This window comes from Periplaneta americana, chromosome 9 (genome assembly GCF_040183065.1).
Source record: "Periplaneta americana isolate PAMFEO1 chromosome 9, P.americana_PAMFEO1_priV1, whole genome shotgun sequence".
Lineage (NCBI taxonomy): Eukaryota > Metazoa > Arthropoda > Insecta > Blattodea > Blattidae > Periplaneta > Periplaneta americana.
Genome location: NC_091125.1, coordinates 155,028,081 through 155,050,590, shown reverse-complemented (window position 1 = coordinate 155,050,590; position 22,510 = coordinate 155,028,081). Strand labels below are relative to the sequence as shown.

At 34.1% G+C, this 22,510-nt stretch overlaps 1 protein-coding gene across 3 annotated transcripts in view; it reads right to left on the bottom strand.

The window, feature by feature from the left end:
* LOC138706642 (serine/threonine-protein phosphatase 4 regulatory subunit 1-like) overlaps positions 1 to 22,510 on the bottom strand; it is a 439,770-nt gene that overhangs the window by 309,852 nt on the left and 107,408 nt on the right. The gene's annotated exons all lie outside the window — the stretch shown is intronic.

Sequence of the window (22,510 nt, the reverse complement as noted above, 5' to 3'; positions counted from 1 at the left end):
TCCTATTAAATCATTACCAATATACACAAAAGAAACTAATTCATTAATGTGATTTACACAGTCAAAATGTAATTTTAACTATTATTAAATATTTTGCCACAACTTAACACATTGTATAGCGCCACGTGACCTGTCATGTCCGTTTTGTTCAGATCATACGTTGAATCACTTGAATAATGTACTTAATTTAATGTATTAGTCTGACCCAATATTTTGGGTTTGCCCTGCGACACAGAATAGCTCACAATAAAATTATAATGAAAAATTATATAAACAGGTTTCAGACAAAATTGATTAAGACATAAGAAAAAAAATAGAACCAAATATAATTTAAATTGAATGTACACCATAAAGATGCTGACGAAATATCGCTACAGAAAATTTTATTATGGTAGTGATGATGGCATCTTGAAGATCTCTCGTCAGCTTGTATTTTTCCCTCCACTTTACAAAGGCTTTCGGAACGGTGCCTCTCGCTCCGAAGAAGAGACCGTTAACTGATTTTTTCTATGTTTATTTCGCCGATAGGTACTGAATCGTGGGCTCGTAGATTTTCTTTTTCTCTTCGTTCACTTCAGATGGTTGAGTGGCTGAGATTTCAAATCTGATTGTAGGATCGATTATTTCGGCTGTCTGTTTATTTCTATTTATAGCTATGATATCGATCCTACGATTGCTTCTACCATCAGCAATACAATGTACTTCCTCGTCAACGTCTAGATTTTTGGAATTATTTTATTCTAACAATACATGGGCCTACCTTTAATTATTATTACTACACACTTGCAATTGCCTCGAAAAAATATTACCATTACCATTACCATTACCATTATTATTATTATTATTATTATTATTATTATTATTATTATTATAATCACTACTCAATCGCTTCCTGTAGAATAAGATCACTGTGCGTAGTAACTATCCTTCGGCTGCGAATACGGAAAGTGCTTCCTGCATTTCCATTTATGCTACAGATACTATTTACTGAAGAACTGATGACTTTTTCTGATATTATTTCAATTATTGCTGATGGATAACGGTACTTTTTACATTACATATCTTCACTTATTTCTTGTGCCAATGTTTTCTATGCCTATTTCGTCTCCGAATTTAAATTCCAGATTTTGCAAACCATAGATAAGTACGGAAACACAACAGGAAATGGTATGAACCTACTGTACGGATAGACTCTGTATGTACTGAGAAATTGGTCAAGAAAATGAAGTGTGGACGACTCAGATGGGAAGATAACCTCTGGGAAAGAACAGGTTAGTTGGTCAAAGAACGAATATTAACGATCGTCTTCTTTTCCCAGTTATTGATATTTGGGCCCTTTGCACTGTCTGATCTAATTGCATGCTTCTTTCAATGTAAAGGCTGGTTCACAATAAACCGGGAACGAGAACCAGAATGAAAACGACAAGCAGAGGACGTGAATATGAAAATTTTTGATTCACAATAAACCGAGAACGTAGACGACTATGCATATCGATATACATGTCAATAACGATATATATAATCGATATTACGCATTTTGATGTTATTTGTGTATAATTGACCAATGGCGTTCTCTCATGAGTACAAGGCAGCCAACATAAACACAGGTTAACCAACTTCGAAAATTCAACTGAAACATTTCATTAGGTACGGTACTATAAATATGCCCATGCATTATTATTATCACAATCTATTTTAAGTCTACCATAACGTAAAATAATTGGAGAAGAAACATTTGTAATAGAACAAAAATGAACACAACAGTAGTTACTGAATTGAAGAATGAATATGTAGTGTGTAATACAACCAATACAGTAATAAAATATGATTCACTTACGATCGGTGTTCAAAGATGCACTATTGAAAGCCACGTATTCTTCTTCTTTTCTCATCTTTATACGAGGCGCGCCGCTTATCATAAACGTGAGGATTTTCCTCAACATTCAAGATTAGAATCTCATCAAATAAAACTTGCTCCATGATGCACAGCACAGAATAAAATAATGCATAGGTTATGTCACGATCTTCGTGCTACAAAATATACGACGACAAAATAGCGTTTAGATGGCAATAGAATGAATCTAGTGGGCTGTGAACGCCGAAGTTGAAACTTGGCCAACTCTCCGTTCCCGATCCCGGGCTCCGGCAAGCTTTTCGTGAATTGTGAATGCTCACATTTAAATGTACACATTTAAAAAATTTTACCGTTTTCGTTTTCGTTCAGATTCTCGTTTTCGGTTTATTGTGAACCAGCCTTAACCTGAAGTGCTGACGATCTAGAACCGCTGCTAAAGAGTGCATAGTACGATTTTTATTATAATCATAATAATTGAATTCTCATGTCTGCAAGTGTTTACTGAACATAGTTTCTGTGACGCTTATTTATGTATAGTGGAAGAAGCATTAAAATAATGACTTGAATGGATGCAATATTGTTAGCACTTTTGTATGAATTCTGGAAAAAAAAAAATATATATATATATATACACTTTACAGCAGAATCACAATCAAGTGCATTTCCCGCTGATCAGACAGTACAGAGATCTGGTCGATTAAATAAAAACTAAATGACAAATCGGACCATATCGTTTGTAATAGATTGGTAATGTAATATCAAGTAAACACTTTTGTTACTATTATATTCAGGCGCCGCGCCGTCAGTAGCAGCGACAATTTGTGGTTACATTTCATAATAATTTTCATACAATGACTGTGAGCCACACTAGACGCAGCAAGTTCGTCAGGAATCTCTTCATACAACATGCAGCTTGCTCCATTTGGCGGCTGGCCGGGTCTGTCGAAGAACCTCAACATTGTACGTCGTGAGCTTGGCTCCGGCTGTTCCAAAGAAAAACGCAATATCTCCAAGGACACTAAATTCTGAAAATATAAAATATGCCGCGAAGCCTCGACGGAAATGAATCACTATGGCGGTGAGATCCGCAACTACGATTCTAGAGTTCCCCATTTATAGGGTTCTCAGAAATAAATACTTACTTACTTACTGGCTTTTAAGGAACCCGGAGGTTCATTCCCGCCCTCACATAAGCCTGCCACTGGTCCCTATCCTGAGCAAGATTAATCCATTCTTTATCATCATATCCCACCTCCCTCAAATCCATTTTAATATTATCTTCCCATCTACGTCTCGGCCTCCCTAAAGGTCTTTTTCCCTCCTCCCAACTAACACTCTATATGCATTTCTGGATTCGCCCATACGTGCTACACTCCCTGCTCATCTCAAACGTCTGGATTTAATGTTCCTAATTATGTCACGTGAAGAATACAATGCGTGCAGTTCTGTGTTGTGCAACTTTCTCCATTATCCTGTAACTTCATCCCTCTTAGCCCCAAATATTTTCCTAAGCACCTTATTCTCAAACACCCTTAACCTATGTTCTTCTCTCAAAAGTGAGAGTCCAAGGCTCACAACCATAAAGAACAATCCGAAAAAAATACGGGACACCAACCACTAATTTTAAATCAAGTTTTGATATGTAATCACCATCGCGCTTACTCCATGTTATCTTTGAACATATTAAAATAATACAATTAAATCAAATTAAATACTTAATGAATAATAAAGAAAATCTATTCCTTACAAAATAGGTTCACCTGAAAACACACTGTTATGTCACTCGTACGATACTTTCTGGGAACAATGGAACAATTATTGTTTGTTTTTTAATTGATTATGTTCTGACACTTCAACTGCTGTGGTTATCCAACGTCTGAATGAGATGAAGGTGATAATGCTAGCGAAATGAGTCCGGGGTCCAGCGCCGGAAGTAACCCAGCATTTGCTCTTAATGGATTGAGGGAAAACTCCGGATTAGAACTAACCAGGATTGGAACTCGGGCCCGCTCGTTTCACGGTCAAGCATACTGTTACTCCACAGCGGTGGACCAATTGTTTTTTGTGAAGAATGAAGTCATGATATGCAATACAATCCTCATTGAAAAATTATTTCACAATAAGCATTTTACTGTTTTATCCAACTTGTTTTTTCTGATCAGTCCACAATTGTTATTTATTTATTTATTTATTTATTTATTTATTTATTTATTTATTTATTTATTTATTTATTTAACCTGGTAGAGATAAGGCCATCAGGCCTTCTCTTCCCCTCTACAATATTAAGAATACAATTACAATTATAATTACAATTAATATTAAATTTACAAATACAATAAAAATCAAAGTACTGAAAGTACAATGAGCTCATGTAGGAGAACAATCTTGCAATCTTTACATTTGTACCGCGGATTATAATGAAATCTCGTCACTTTCCTAAATTTTGAAGTTTTCATTAACATTAACGGATCCGTCTAGACTTCTACTACCGATATCTTCTTTGTAATTCGGAACACTTTTCACTTATTATGATCTCATCAAACAAGACAGATTCACAATATTCGACCTGATAGCAGTTTGCTTTATAGTACTGTACGAACGGTTTTAAAAACATTGTATCACCTACAATGATGTCAATATAGCGAATTACAATATTACAAACTGGATGGAGACTGATATTTTCTCTATCACTAATTTTCAATGCGGGACAAACACATATCTCGAAGACCTCTTTCGGGATAACGAAACACATTAGCGAAAAAGGGAAGATTCTGTGTTTTACGAGACGTATGGGAATCCTACCCTTTTAACATCGTCGGTAGTAATTTGCACAATAGGACAAAGTTCTATGCACTGACTTACTACTGTAATGCAAAACATAAGGTGGACACTTTCCTTCATACATGCTTTCCAACAAAACACCAGCAACTGATGTGAACAGAACGGTCCTTCCAAAGAATCAAAAATCGCTGAGATTCACGGCTACGGACTTCAAAATAATGTCCTGTATGTAGTCAAAGCTGTAGTCTTATTATTTGCAGAAAATACAAGTATTCTCTGTTCCGCGTCGTAACTCCGTGGTCTAAACTAGTGGTTCTCAACAGAGGTGACAGCGACCCTTGGTTCCGAAGAGCAGTTCATGGTGAGACACGAGAATAATAATAATAATAATAGTAATAATAATAATAATAATAATAATAATAATAATAATAATAATAATAATGAGTTTTAAAACAAGTTCTACGCAAATTTGAAACATCCGAAAACTGTGTGTTAAAAATAATTACGTGTTTCATTTTGAAATTGATACCAAATTTTGCATTACTATGTTCTACATTTCACTCTACATCTTTGCCAGATGGTCCGCATTGAAATAATGTGAGAATAATAAGGGAGTGGGGGGGCTCGTCATCAGAGAGATTGAGATACGGAATGAGAGTTGGTTCGAGTTCTCTTGAGGGAAGATATTTTCTCATGAAATTACGGCCAGTGTATGGAACCGGTGCCCATCTAGCATCGTTGTGTATTTGGAGCTCTACAGTAAGTAGTGAAAACCAACTATAACGATTTGGAGAGATCATCGTACTAGTCACAAATTACTTTCGTACTGGTTGTACGATAATTCACTTCTGCTGATGCATTTGGCACTTCAGGTCACACTTAGCTTGCCTGGCCTTGGCCCTCTATGGGTCGTCATGCTATAGATATATTATTATAATTGTCACTAACAGGCGCTTCCCACTCTATATCTACATCAAGGATACAAAGAGGTGAAATTTGGGTCAAGAATTACAATTTTCCGTTTTCATTATTAAAAACTGCGTAAAATCTAAACTATTTCCTCTATAATTTTCGATCACATAAAGCCATCGAATTACCTATTAACAGTTAGAAGAAACTGAATATTTACTTTTATCTATACAGGTCCAAACTCTCAAACTTCGGTTTGCCTCGTTTACTAAAAATCCTAGCTACTGTTAAATGCTGTCGTGGATGTAAGACTTTTTTTTTTTTGCGGATGTTCTTGAATACTCGTAAATGACATTTGCTATAAGACTTCCTTTATATCTCATATTCTCTTATATATATAATTTTTCCATTTATATACTTGTAATTTTGGCATTTCTTTACTCGACATTAAATATTTTAAAAAATTTTTTGAGAAATGGAAACCCTATACACTTCTTAACCAAATTACATGAATCTCTGTACACAGACTACTTACTTGCAGTATAACTGTACAAATAATTAGAAATCTAGTTTGAATAATTTATGAAAAAAAAAAAGAGAATATTTTTTCATTTTTAATACCATTAAGAATGTTTGAATTAAACTTTACCTCAACATAAAGCAATTTAGCAATCATTTAATGCATATAGTAAACAATAATGTTTTTCACAAGTTTATTTATGACAACTATCAGGGGTTGAATTCTCACTTTTTTCCTCTCCACGTATTTAAGTGCACTTTTATTCTGAACTATGATATTTGACAGAAATGAAACATTTGCTGTACGTATATTTTCATAGAAAAATTCTATAATACGTATATTTTCATAGAAAAATTCTATAATACAAATACAATTATTTAGGTCTTTATTTCCCGATTATTCTCATTACAAAGAGTTTACATGCCTAGCTACATTAGCAATACATATTGAACGTAAGTACTGTATATACTAATCTTTGTGCCCAATAAAAATATCAAAATAGAACAACACGTTAATACTGAACTCGAAAGTTCTAGTCCGGCAGAGTTGCAAGATTTTTACATCAAACACTACGATTTATCTTCATTACGTTACTACTTTTTAAATCTCTACTTATAGCAATGCAAATATCAGACGAGATTATTTCTAATGGGCACCATAAACTGATTACAAAGTAATAACAATCATTTAATTCCTATTGTTATTTCATAATTTAACAACTTCCTTTCACGTAATGACACAAAGAACCGTTTAGATTCAATTGCAATCAACATTTAACGGTTAATGCGAACCTTACAGCAATCACACCAGTACGACGTTCTTGCAGGTAAGTTATGCAAGTAAACATGTATATAAAATATCCATTGTTGGTTCCCTGCTCCTGGTGCAGAATCGCTCTATGCAGACGGTTTAGTTAAAAGGAACGTTTGTGTAAGGTTGATGTATGGTAAGAAGTGAAGAATTAATAACTTCTTTTTCAATTTACTGTACAAAAACAAGTGAAGATTGTCTCCAAAAGCTATGACACACACAGTACTGGAATCAGTCACTATTAGCCTAATAAATAAAGCGAAGTCCTATGTTGCCAGGAAGGAGTCATAACATTGTACCTATCTTTAAGAAGGGGGAAACTAGTAACTGTACAGTAGTAACTTTCGAGGACGTCGTACAAAATTTTGTCCAATATTCTTTTGAGAGAAATTAAACGCAGAATAAATATGGGAAATGCCTGTTATTATTCGGTTGCGAAGCTTTTGTCATACAGTGTAGAGATGGATTAATCTTGCTTAGGAGATGGCAGGCTTATGCGAGGGCGACAATGAACCACCGGTTCCTTAAAAGCCAGCTGTTGTAACTAAGTAATATTCAAGAGTACTACAATATGTAATCATTGTTTTAATATGTTCCATTTAATTTATTATTTGATTGTTTAGTCCACACCTGTGGAGTAACTGTCAGCGCGTCTGGCCGCGAAACCAGGTGGCCCGGGTTCGAATCCCGGTCGGGGCAAGTTACCTGGTTGAGGTTTTTTCCGGGGTTTTCCCTAAACTCAATACGAGCAAATGCTGGGTAACTTTCGGTGCTGGATCCCGGACTCATTTCACCGGCATTATCACCTTCATTTCATTCAGACGCTAAATAACTTAGATGTTGAAAAAGCGTCGTAAAATAGCACAATAAAATAAAAATTAAAAAAAATTGGTTGTTTATTATACGCATGTATTTGCTAAACATTACTGGAATCAAATATTCAATATGTACAAACATTTAGCTACTATAAATTATGCCTGAAGATGTCAATTGGTGAAAACGTTCGCATGTGATATAGAATACAATAAATTATTGTATTTTGTAGTTTTGTAAAATTTGGATAAGTCATTAGACGGATATACATACTCTATTGATCAGGGACACACGCAAGGAGGGTGGGGTTGCCGAGTTTGAACCACCCCCCATCTTTAACTTAAAAAAAAACTATATATATTTCAATATATTTGAGTGTTTCCATGTATTTTTCTGTTACGTAAAGTGCCTTACCTATCATATACAAATAACTGTTGACTAAATATGTATGATTATGTAAATATAATAATGACACAAGCATTTTTATACAAAATTAAAGAGGTTAAAATTTGTTAAAAATGGAACGACTGTGAAAAAATTGCGTTTCATAGATTTCATACGGTTATTCATGAATATGTTCTATTAGAACATAGTACAATAATAATAATAATAATAATAATAATAATAATAATAATAATAATAATAATAATGAAGCAGAACTTCGTTTTAGATCATGTGATCTGTAACGATAATCTAAGAAAAATGGCCCTGATCCCTCCATCGATGATATTAATAACAGTAATAATAATAAAAATAATAATACACCAAATATTGAATACCGATCATGTAAATTGTAAACGAATTTAATAATAACCCCCGCGCCTTGACAAAATTCTGCGTACGCCACTGCAATTGATCACGCTCTGCTAATGCCAAGGTTCTGCTGCCAGCCGAAACTAAGTGAAAGACGAAATTTGTAAATTCGAAATGCATACTGGTGGATGATAGGCCCGTGGCTCATTTCTTTCAGAACTCATCCCGACATCATAAGAAAACCACGGGAAAACAGTAAGTAGGATGAGTGGTCTCAATTTTGGAAACAGAGTCAATTGTTGCATTAGTAGTGACTAATAGAAGTCCAGCGATTCTATGAAAGAGAAACATTAATTACTACGTGATAAATCTTCCGTAAAACCAGGCTTAGGATAGATTTGTGAAGAGACAACTGTATCATATACAAAAAGTGTGTATTTCTTACTGACGTAGCGGAAAACAGTTCTAGCTTTCTTTTCTAAGCTGATATTTCTCTCGGATACATACAATTCATACGCTTACGTTAAAAGAAAACTGTTCCAACTTTATTTTGAATATACAGTAGAACCTCTATTATCCGTGGTAATGAAGGGGGTGGAGTGAACGGTTAACCGAAAAAATCGGATAATCCGTACCATAAAAAGTTTTCATAATTTAAGTAGGCCTACATAATATTTTCGTAATTTCCTACATGGTCTTTTATTTTAATATGCTAGGTAGTGGATCAGACGTTCACTAATTTAAGTCTGATTTTTTTTACAATTCTTGTTCGATTTTCCGATAAGTCAGTTATTAAAACATTATTTATTGTATTTAAGTCTGGTTTTCAACGACGGGTTTTTAAGGCCAAGGAAGGTCCTTATGACGACTATCTGTGGAAAGATAGGAATGTTGGAGTCCTCAAGTTGTAGATGTACAAATTTTATACAGTTTATATTTTGTTTTTCAATAGCCTAAATCGCGCACAGTTGTAATTCCTATCGTATTGTGATGTTGTGAGATGAACCACAGTTTCTCTTTTCCCAAACCACTCAATTACTTGCACTTTTTTACGTAGTACAACATGTTTTCTTTTAACGCTTGTAGAAGACATTTTGCACAGAAGTTAGACAGTTAGAAGAGTACGCCATAATGCGTAAGGGTAAAGATTTGTAAAAAAAACACTCTGTAGAAAATATTGATACTAATATAATGTACAATACTTAATATTTTTTTCTGCGAGAGAGAAAGACAGTCGGATAATCCACCAATCGGTTAATAGGGTGACGGATAATCGGGGTTTTACTGTAATGCCAGTTTGTGTTGTGTTGTACCAATCAAGAGTTAATTATTTTCAAGTAAAATAATTATATTTATACGTATTATTCTGAGTAAAACTGACTTACAGATTCTGAATATGAAAGGAATCCCATGCAATAGCTGGAAGAGACTCTTTACGCAAAGATAAGTCACACAGTATCCGAAAAAGGACAGCATCTTGGAAGTACCAATAATGCTAAGGACGTGAATTTTCTTCGGTATCTTCATTGTCTCCACTGTCGACTAATATCTGTCGAATTTGTGGGATCATATACAACGGACGAAACAAAATAGAATACCCGGGATTGTTGCAAATTTTACACCTATAGGTAAATGAAGTATCGACGGATCACTAGAAAGGTAGATACAACAAATGTAGGAGTCGCAACAGACTTAAAAGGGCCTATAGCTAGAAGAAGAAGAAGAAGAAGAAGAAGAAGAAGAAGAAGAAGAAGAAGATCACCTCCAAAACGTCTTTTTTCCTCATCACTAGGGATCACTTTATCTCGCCAAAAAATTGTAATATTGTAAATCTTAACTTGTTCCACATCTTAAAGCTTCAATGTTAATGCAAGATCTATGGCATATAATAAATGAAATGAAAATGATCTGAAAATTTTGCGACTCGCGAAATCGCAAAATATCTATACTAATAATAAATCTGTAACCGAAATTTTTCTTGTAATTTTCGCTTTCCCAAAAATAATCTGTTTTATCATGTATAATTAACCATCCTGAAACCTATTTTTTTTTGTATGTATGTCTGTCTGTCACCTTTTCACGCGATAATGACTGCACCCATTTATACGAAAATTGGAATATAAATTAAGTTCATTGTAACTTAGATTTTAGGCTATATGGCATCCAAAATACTTTATTTAAAAGGAGGGGTTATAAGGGGGCCGGAATTAAATAAATCGAAATATCTCCCTTATTATTGATTTTCATGAAAAATATTACATGACAAAAGTTTCTTTAAAAATGATTTCCGATAAATGTTATTCTATGCAAAGTTTTGATAGGACTGATATTTAACGACATACATTAGTTTTAAAATAACAATGCTTTTTATGCCATTGCCACCTCAGTGGGCCATGACATTAATTGTTGCAAATGATTGAAGTCTCGCATATTTTAGTGATTATAACTTTCTAAACTCTGTGTGCCAATTTTGAAGACTTGAATTTGATATACTGATTCATTTCATGTATAGTGCATATATTTTTATGGTTTTCTGTGCATCGTAACACTTTACATCACCATATTTTAATACCGTGTTGGATCATCTTCACCGATATTTATTCATTAAGTTAGTAACTGACTTTGAAAATAATTCAGGAGAAAACTACTTATAACTTATAATAAACTAAACTATTCATTAATAATAACATAGCTCTATTTGGAAATATAACAGATTTAAGTCAATGATTTATTTATAACAAGACGTGCAGCGAAGCGCACGGGTATGGCTAGTACATAAATAAAACTCAAATCTACATGCGTGTTGACAGGCCAGATCGAAACTCAGTACGGCGAATTTGGAGCCGTTGTCTCCATATACAAAATTATGACAACCTATATACGCTTATTCTCCTTTAATCTTAGTTACATATTTGTCTTTTTCTTTTCTATTTTTATTTATCTTATTTATTTATTTATTTTATTTAACCTGGTAGAGATAAGGCCATCAGGCCTTCTCTTCCCCTCTACCAGGGGATTACAACTACAATATTAAGAATACAATTACAATTAATATTAAATTTACAAATGCAATAAAAATCAAAGTACTAAAAGATTAACTGATTAATAAAAGCTAGACAGTTTATTGTAAAAGTTAAGAAGAGAGAAGCATTTATTTTATTGATTAAGTAAAAATTAAACCTACTCTACGCAGTAAGAAAATGCGTAATAAGTTTGCTTTTGAACGTTACTAAATTCCGACAGTCTCTGATGTCACTGGGTAGGGTATTCCACAAGCGCGAGAGCGAGATTGTGTATGATGATGAATACGATGATGTCTTATGTGTTGGTATGGCTAGTATGCGGCTATTTTGCGTGTGTGTGAAGAGATTATGATATGATGACAGGTAACTGAAACGGGAGGCAAGGTAGGTAGGTGTAGAGGTGTGAAGGACTTGGAAAAGGAGAACAAGAGAATGAACATTTCTACGTTCGTTAAGCCGTTAGCCAGTTTAAAGTTTGGAAGGATGGGGTAATGTGGTCAGCGCGACGGACATCGCAGACGAAGCGAATTATGAACACGTTGTAATTTTTGCGACTGGTTGAAAATCACAATAATCGAAGTGGGGCATTACTAGTGTTTCCACTAGTATTTTCTTGAGTGATAGCGGAAGGAGCATGTTTTGAGCATGAATTATGAAAATTAGAATAGCCCATGTTAATCAGTGTAGTTAAGTCAGCTCTAAGTAAATAATTTTTCCCGAGAATACTTCCGTTTTACGCAAGAAATTTTTTTAATGTTTACCCAAGACAGTTCACTTGAAAAATTATTACCCAAGAAACTAAGGACAGTTCACTTGAAAAATTATCCGGGTCTCTAATCATCACAATACTTTTTCTTACACTTCGCATAATGAGAATGAAACTGCCTCGCTAACGTAATGGTGTGTCCGACAGGATTCGATCCGGCAGACGTGACAGTGGCACAGCAGTCGAAGTATAAATATCAGGCCGAACCAAAACAATGAAGTTAATATTAAAGCGTCTGTGCCGTCGCGGCGCGACGCCGCACCAGATTTAGGACGCACGCATCTCCCAATCATTCTTCCCGACTTAAATCTGGTCGTGGAGTTTATTTCGGGAGCGCCGCCCGCCGGGCGATGGGGCCCAGGAAGGGTCAATGCGAGCAGCCGCTAAGTTGTATGCGAGCAACACCAACTCGAAGGAACATGCGTGATTTCACTCACTTTTAAGGAACTTTCAAAGGGACATCCATCATTTCATAATGATTTTATCCAGTTTTAACCAAGCCTGCGATTTCACTTTGATACTACCCCTGATCACACATGTAACAGATTGACCATCCCCATGTTAAAATAGGTAACATGTGGAAGAGACCAACCACCAGAATCGCCACCGTCGATTGACAACGAACGCTAGATGGAACCACAGTTGCTCCATGTAATTCAAATGAGAGTTATAACTCTCTGTCCTGTTAAGGCTGGTTCACAATAAACCGGAAACGAGAATCGGAACGAAAACGAAAACGGTAAAATTGTTAAAATGTGTACATTTAAATGTGAGCATTCACAATTAACGAAAAGCTTGCCGGAGCCCGGGATCGGGAACGGAGAGTTGGCCAAGTTTCAACTTTGGCGTTCACGTTTCCGATCACAGCCCACTAGATTCATTCTATTGCCATCTAAAAGCTATTTTGTCGTCATATATTTTGTAGCAAGAAGACCGTGACATAACCTATGCATTATTTTGTTCTGTGCTGTGCATCATGGAGCAAGTTTTATTTGATGAGATTCTAATATTGAGTGTTGAGGAAAATCCTCACGTTTACGATAAGCGGCGCGCCTCGTATAAAGATGAGAAAATGAAGGAGAATACGTGGCTTTCAATAGCTGCGTCTTTGAAAACCGATCGTAAGTGAATCATATTTTATTACTGTATTGGTTGTATTACACACTACATATTCATGCTTCAATTCAATAACTACTGTTGTGTTCATTTTTGTTCTATTACAAATGTTTCTTCTCTATTTTACGTTATGGTAGACTTAAAATAGGTTGTGATAATAAAGATGCATGGGCATATTTATAGTACCGTACCTAATGAAATGTTTCAGTTGAAATTTCGAAGTTCGTTAACCTGTGTTTATATTGGCTGCCTTGTACTCATGAGAGAACGCCATTAGTCAATTATACATAAATAACATCAGAATGCGTAATATCGACTTTACATATCGTTATTGATATGCATATCGATATGCAAAGTCTACGTTCTCGGTTTATTGTGAATAAAAAATTGACATATTCACGTTCTCTGCTTCTCGTTTTCACTCTGGTTCTCGTTCCCGGTTTATTGTGAACCAGCCTTAAGTCCTTCCATTGTAGAGCACAGAGAGACAAATTCCCTTTCTTCTTCTAGTGATGATATCGGTTTTCGCATACCGTACTGTCGATGTCGTTATTCAGAGAAAGAGATCAGTGTCAGGTGTGAATGTAAAAATGAGTAACAAGCAAGCGAGTTAATTTGTTGCATTTAAATTGAATATGACTGACGTTGCGGAGAATTATTGGTATTTTTAAATAATTTCTATATTTAGGTCTATTGTTGCCTAGCTTTAAAAACTTTGTTTTCTTATTGTTTTTATACGTAGGGTAAAGGTTGATAAATTGTGATAATAATAATATTATGATAGTTCTTTTTGAAAATTTTTTACAATTTTACTGAACGAGAGGAAGATAGATTTTTTGAGTCAACGTATTCAGGGAATGCTCGTGGACAAGTTTCTGCACAAGTCCTCCTCTCACTCAGTTTAAAAAAAAAAAATACTATCATAATATTATTAGTGTCACAATCTACCAACCTTTACCCTATATGCATATTGTAAGACCTCTCTCCACAATTTTTTTGTATTAAAAATAAGGAAAAAGGTGGTCTAATATGAGAGTAAATACGTTAACTCTCGAAGGAACATTCATAATTTTAGCGTGATAACACCCAGACATAGGTTTCTCTCGATGGAAAAATCCGTGATTTCATCGCGATATCACCCATTTATAGTAACTCCGCCATGATACCAGCCACTTAGTTCGAACGCAGGAAAAAAAAAAGCCGCTTCAGCGTGTATACCCGTGTTTGTAATGTGATAACTGATAAACATTTGTGACTCTCTTAGAAAAAAACAAGTGACTTAAAGATGAAAAATAAAATATAATTCCGAGCAGTTGCAAAAATATGAATTTGTTTCGGGTAGCATTCCAGATCTGAAAAATCACTAGCGTGAAGAGCATCAATAGTATCTCATTTCGACATGTTACAAGAATTAAATCTCAACAAACCACCACACATACTTTTTAAAGTACGCAATTTCTCGAATGTCCATATATACGCTCAGTATTTAAATGTCCGTGGTCTTTAACTTCATATTATTAATCACTGTGTTCATTATATCGGAACACGTGTTCTACAAATTACAAATCACATGTCGTATGAGTCAATCGGCATTAATCAATTCGCATATGACAGTTCACATTGTGATCACTAGAGACTGGCAACATATGAAGAAAGTTTTGGCAAAATCTGAAATTTATTTTGGCAAAAAATGAAAATGTGAGAGATATTTCATTGCTAAAATATTTTCGTTCCTAAACCACTTTTACTAGGTTTACATTATTATTTACAAATTAAGCCTTTAAAGATTAGTATTTGTCTGTATTTAATATGCTACCAAATAAAATGCAATACATCTTAAATAACTTTTAGCATCAAACCTTTACCTGAATGCAAGAACATTGCAGAGAATAAAAAAAAATATACTACTTATTTTGGCTGGAGACTGAACACTGGTTGATATAATAGGTTCAAGTAAATTATCCATATTTTCTGGTAAATTTTACATCTTCTACCAGTTAATAATGTTTTGTGCGATGGAAAGGATCTCACGACATCACATGATGTAATAGGAGCATAATTGTATTTTGCTACATTTGGTAGCCGGTATTTCATTGCTCTTACCTTCAGGCGCTTTACTAACTTCATAGAGTTTAAAGGGTATTTGGGTCTTTCACGAAAACATCTCTATTGCATCCTTATAATATCTGGCAAGCATAGTTCGGTGTAGTTATACAAGGACATCATTTTATTTTTACTAACAGTTTTAATATTAACCTGGCTATACCTTTGAATTAATGATTGAGATCCGGAAACACCGTTTGCTACCTCCTTCCACGACTGGAGTTTGATGATACTGGCGTAAAATACAAACAAATCACTTTACTAGGTATAGGAGGGAAGAATAGTAGTTCATCCATTTACGTAAACTAGGAAATATCGCGATTTTGAGTGTGATAATTTTCATTAGGTTTTGTTTAATCAAAATACAGTACAGTATTAACAATAAGTGTTTTTACTCACGAACTGAGTTATCCATGCGAACGTATTCATTATGCAGCGTATATTATACTGTCTACAGTACATTAGCGTACGATATAGAGAATGAAGTTAAAATGAAAAATAATCATAATATGGATATTTAAACACATTTTTGAAAATGGTGCCCGTTCATTTCGATACAGGCTTCAGTTCTTTTGTGCCTATTATCGCACATTAGACTATTGCATCTAATTCCAATTACCAGTTTCGTCCTTCATACTTAGTAACTCATGTTGAAATAATTCTGTACCTACTCTATAAAAGAGTACCTTACGTGCTGTAAATTTAGTCTTCACTTCTGCCCGACCCGCACAGATAAAATTACTCAGACATGCTATCTACTGTCCGTCCAAGTGGTTATGTCGCAGGGTCGTAGAAGGGGGGGGGGGAAATCACGTGATAATTACTTAACGAAGTCCTTTTATTTAAGTTATTTTAAACAGTTGCATAATATTACGTAGACGTCCAATTAATTCCTAACAGAAATTAATGTTTTCAGAAAAGAGCTAAGAAAGCCCAGCCACTAGCCTTTACAGTGGAGTGAGAGAAGCAGGTGGGGGAAATCGGGATGCGACGTAGGCAAACGGACGACAGTACCTTTGCGAAAATATGATTCAATATTGGAAATTTTCGTCACTGGAAAACGCGAACATATTTCTGATACGTACTATAATCACTAACTCAGTACTGCGGCCTTGGTTCTGTGTGGATGACAGTTGGAACTTCGTTAGTAGAAGGGGTGGGAGTGAAGTACATTCGAAAACTCAGGTACGATAAAAGTTGAAGTAAAAATAAAATGATGACCCTGTAGAAACATTAACAAAGGAGAGAAAATTGTAAAAATATGAAGAAAAAAAATACTAATAATTTTATTAAATGTGAACATTTTACCAATACATTATTGTTATTATATGAAAAATTGTCTTCAGTTAATCGCGTTCTATACATCCTCAATCGTGAAAATCCTTGTTCCCATACCGCTTGCAGGCATGATGAAATTTCATATTTTTCCAGTCACTAGTGATCACCGTTTCTGCGTTGTGTTTATACATAGATAAATGCTACTACGTATATACTGTTTTAAGACCACTGATATAAAATTCGCCATGGGAAATGACTGCTATTTCTTCATAGGCAGGTCAGAGTTGGTTTACCCTGCTTATCGCACCTTTCAGTGGGAAAAATAAAGTAGTAAAAGCTGTCAGAGTGCAGGAACGCACTGCAGGAGCAGAAAGCAGCAACAGCGTGTTTTGCATCTCCATTCTTCTGCAGTACTCGGGCTGCCTTCTATTATAAGAGGATCATGGAGCGCATAACCCTCGAGAACTGCCCTATGTATACCAAATTTCAAACAGGTTTACTACCACAGAAAAGAATATAGTGCACGAGACAATTCCCCTTCGCGGTGTTCTCTGCAAAGTTGCAACTGTAACAAATGAAAAACGATCTGAGTACGCACAACGTACTAAAAAAAAATGAATATCGCTTTTTACTTTAAGGGACTTCTGTAAGCAATTGAATTTGAGACGCAGCGAAAACCAAACTCGATACTTATGGACTTTTCGAGATGCTACATATGAAAATGTATATCGCAACGGATATAGTGATCCACGATAATTTGTACATAAACCGTTTTACCACAAAAATACTCGTCTTTTACAAAAGCACTCTTCTATTATTCAATGACTTACAGTACTACCGTGGTTCACTGCAGCTTAGTACGTCAATCTTCCTTCCCTGGCCTATTGATTATTCTCATGAGTTCGAGATAAAATTGTAGTGGAATCCTATAGGAACGCGTACTTAATTTTCGCAAACCAAGGATTCGCCAAATACGGTTTTTCAGACGACTATTACACCTACGTCACACTACTTTTGACCAATAAAACCGTACGGAAGGACGTCTTTCAACCAATCATGGCTGCTTATCACACAATTTTATCGCGTCCCTAGCATTTGTTTAATTTTATCGAGTCCCTAGCATTCGTTTATTTTTATCACTACCCTAGCATTTGTTTCTTTGTTTGCCAACATTTCAAACTACACTTGTCTGGACGTCAAAAAAAAAAAAAAAAATTACAAACCACTCCAGTCGATGCACAGCACTTTCAAATATGACTCGCATTGGCATTCAAGAACAAGAATTAATAAAGATCACTGGTCATATATGAAGAGTACCATTCAGAAATCCTGAATAAGTTGAGGGATACACCATATACATCAACGAGTTCACTTCTTTTACGCACATGTCCAATATAACATCAACTGAACCACCAACCACTAAAACATTCAAATTTGAAAATTGTACTTTCAATAATTGTTTCTTTTAAAATTATTCATGTTTATTTTTTATTTCATCATCGTTAATTAAAACGTTTCTTGTTTATTTCATCATCCCTAATTAAAACTTTTCTAACACTTGTTTATATTATTTAGGTTATGTTATAGCTTCTGCTATATGATATTATGGATAGTCACGTATCAGAGATTGTTTAATACTAAGATTTATTGAAAATCATCTGTCAAGTGATGTTGATTACTGGGATCCGGATGATTGATATGGAATGCAAATGTTTTAATAAAAATGAAACTGAATCAACAAAGCCTTCTTGACTAGTAACCGTCCACAGAGTTCAATGAAGATTCCATAGTTGGCACAACTGATAACAAGAAAACGTAATTATAAAACACTACTGCCATCTAGCGTAATGTTGAGATGGTACAATAATACATTTGAAGACAGTTGTATTTTCTTAAGCCAATTAATATTTTATTGTATTGGAATACTTTGTTACTTCTAATCTTTATATACTTTCTTCTAATCGTGTAATAGTCAATTAAATCCCACTCGAGTTTTGGTTTTCTCTAGATAAATCAAAACCTCTAATGAGATTACTGTTGATAAAAGCAAAAATGTTATGTTTAATGCCCTTCCAGGTCGAAATATCATTAAGTTTTAAAATCGCGAAGCAAAGCGAAATTTTGTAACAGACGTGAATTTTTGTTTTCAGCATGAATTTATTCCAAATGAGTGTTTCTTTTTTTCAAGAGAAATATTATTTTATTCTTTAAGATATTTCAATTTCAAGTGCGCAAAAGATACATCTATTGAAAGTCATGTAAACATGTGCATGAATAAATGCAACAATCCTTGATGAAACTCAGTTCCCTGCGCGCTATACCGTTGGCAGACATGGCGACGGAGTTAGATGGATTTACGATTTTGTTGTAATTAGTCAGTGGAATTTTTTTAAACATTTTCAAGTGATTAAAATATAATCTGTTTTGCACTGATACTCATGTAAAAAACTTTGAACTTAATGCTCAGACCTATTTCAATACAGAATTTTGAATTTAATATTCAACCCATATTTCGAGTGACTTCATTTTTAAATATGAAATACAGACGTGGACAAATTATTAGCAAAATTGAAGATTTTTAGTATATATTTTTACAAAATATGATTCTTCAATTTTGACTACATTTGGTATTTTTGCGTATTTCCAAATTATTAGCAAAATTGAAGATTTGTATTGTAGTTTTAGAAAATTTAACTCTTCAGTTTGGACTACATTTGATATTTTTGCGTATTTCCAAATTATTAGCAAAATTGAAGATTTGCATTATATATTTTTACAAAATTCGATTCTTCAATTTGGAATACAGTTGACATTTTGGATATTTCCAAATTATTAGCAAACTGAAGATTTTTATTTTATAGTTTTACAAAATTTGACTCTTGAATTTAGACTGTAGTTGACATTTTTGCTAATTTACAAATTATTAACAAAATTGAAGATTTTTATTATATATTTTTACAATATTTAACTCTTTAATTTAAACTACAGTTGACATTTTTGCATATTTCTGTCTACTGTAATGATAGAAATATGCAAAATTGTCAACTGTAGTCTAAATTGAAAAATCAAATTTTGTAAACAGAATGATCATAAAAATAATCAATTTTGTTAATAATTTGTCCACGTCTGTAGAAAGTTTGAATCTTTTGTGATACCTACTAGTTATTAATTTACACGAAGTAGGCCTACATGAGACTGTTATGCTAATTTACCTACAGGTTAAGTGCCTATATCATTGTTCAAATGCAAAATGAACCTTAAGAAAGATTTTCTTAATGATACAGACCTCTAGTCCTTGTGGGAATATTCAGTAATGTATTTTTGCACAATGATAATCAAAATGTTCTTAAATGCGAAATAACACACAATTTATGTCCTTTTTATGCGAAATAACACCAAATTAAGCACTTTCTAATATAGAAATGTCGGATTTTTATTCACAATAAAATAGGATCTCTACTGATAGAATCTGAACTCCTGAATTAAAGTGTTAAATAGTGTGCTCCAATTATTTATTTGGTTAAATGGAGAATTTCTTTGTACCACCGTCATTTTTCACACGCAAATTCGTCCATTACTCCACGTCTGTTATTCCTAGCAAAACAAAAGATGGTGACATTACCTGCCATTTCTCGACAAATACATTTTTATACGTTTCGGTTATCTACGACAAAGTCAAATATGGAGGCAAAAACCTGCTAAACAACATCGTGACTATGTGATTACGCGCCACACTAACTAAAATGCTTTTCTTACGTTCTTATTTATTATTCTTAGTGGACGCAACAGTGACAAGAACTCAGTGCTGACACAGCCAATAGGTAAACTTCAAAGTTTGAATTTATACGAAGTGATCTGCTTTTCCAATCTGCTCAAATCTTGGCAATTAATGCCTCATTTTCACACGAAACTCACATTCCTATCTGACGTAATGTAACGAAGCCTACTTCATCAAAAGGTAAAACCTCGTAAGTAGAGAAAAAAGTTTGCCAAAATATGAAAATATAAAGTATTTCAATGCAAAGATATCTTCATTCCTAAACAGTTTAGAGCAGGTTTATATTATTATTTACAAAATAAACCTTTAGACATCAATAATTTTATCTATATTTAATATGCCAAATAAAATAAAATAAATATGCTTAAATCAACAGTTTTTGAGTCACTTGAATGCAAGAATGATTAGAAACTGGAAGTTCTTACTTTGCATGGACTCAACAGTGGTTACAATACAACATTAGTAACTATTCTATATTTATTGGCACAAGATTACACCTCCAATAAGTACGATGAAAAATCCAAGATGTTATAAAAAGGGAAGAAATTAAGTAGACAGAAAAAGTGATGGTTGACACCTGTTCATTAATTCACACGTAAACTAAAAAGACTTTCTCTAGATTCACAAGAATGAGAAAAGGTCGAGTAGGAACCAATTATTTTATTTTGGTTTCTCAAATTTATTGACGCTACGAGTTCAATGACTATAAAGAAAAATTTGGAGTTTCACTTGCCCTTCGGAATCTCGAAATGCTGGCGGAATGAGTGACTTGGACTCCTCCTGGAAAACATCTTTATTACCTCCTTATAATGTGTAGAAAGCCTGGTTCAGTGGTAGTTATAGAAATATTAACGGAAAGAATAAAATCGTGCAAATATTAATAAAACTGACCATTTTTATGAAATGAGAATTTTTTGGTGTTAATTGCGTTCTACACATTGTAAATTGTGAAAATCTTGTTACCACACCTCTAGCAGGAATGGTTTAGAATATGAAATTTCACATTTTACCTGTCACTACTTATAAGATTGCATTAAGATTTTATATGCTGACAGTATCTCGTAACTGCATGGTCATCAATTTCACCAGTAATCTTTTTCCCCCCGCATTTAATTCTGTACTTCTTTGTAGAATTTTATATTGCCACACTGCTGTGCACGTATTGCTTATCACGTCGTAGATAATTCACAGCGTGGATCAAAACATTGCTAAAAATGTTAACATCAAATACAAAGGGTACCTGATCTTCCACACATTCTTTCCTGTGTAATCATGGCCAATTAGAAATCAGAATAATAATTCCTAGACATAGCATTTTCCACCCAGTATGGGTGGTAAGGTTGCATCATTTGTAGGTTCACTTACTTCACAAATGCAGCCAATGAATTTGTTGTCAACACTAACAACGCTCGCTAGATAATAAAATAATAGCAGCTTGTACTTAGTGCATTGTTTATGCTGAGTTACTCCTTATAAAACGAGACAACATAAGCTAAAGAATCAAGTACATAAGCTGTTGTTCCCAGTATTAACATAAAAACGGGACATTTTCACAATGAAACATTATTTTCAGGCCTAGTAAACGGTTAAGTATTAACTGGTGATAATAGCGATGGTACACAACGAAGACGCTCTCTTTCTTAAAAACCGAAATTGTCAAATGTATTTTGCAGATACGCTCAAAAATCACGATTTTTCCACAACTACTCAGTCACATCCATACATTAGAAAGCAAAGAAACGGTATTTAAATTAAGACTACTTTTAGTGCACCAGATTCATCGACTTTTCATTCTTCTGCACAAATGGCACCTACTAGACAAAATATATTAATTTCATTTCTATCGGTATGCCTGGAACACAAATTAATTTATTTACTTGACAATTTCTTTCTGCACTGCCTAACATGCCTCTGTGTACAATTTCTACCCTCGATACAGGTGGAAAAATTATTGAATTTGCTAATACGACAATAATTTTATTGTTTTAATACTAGACAAAAGGAA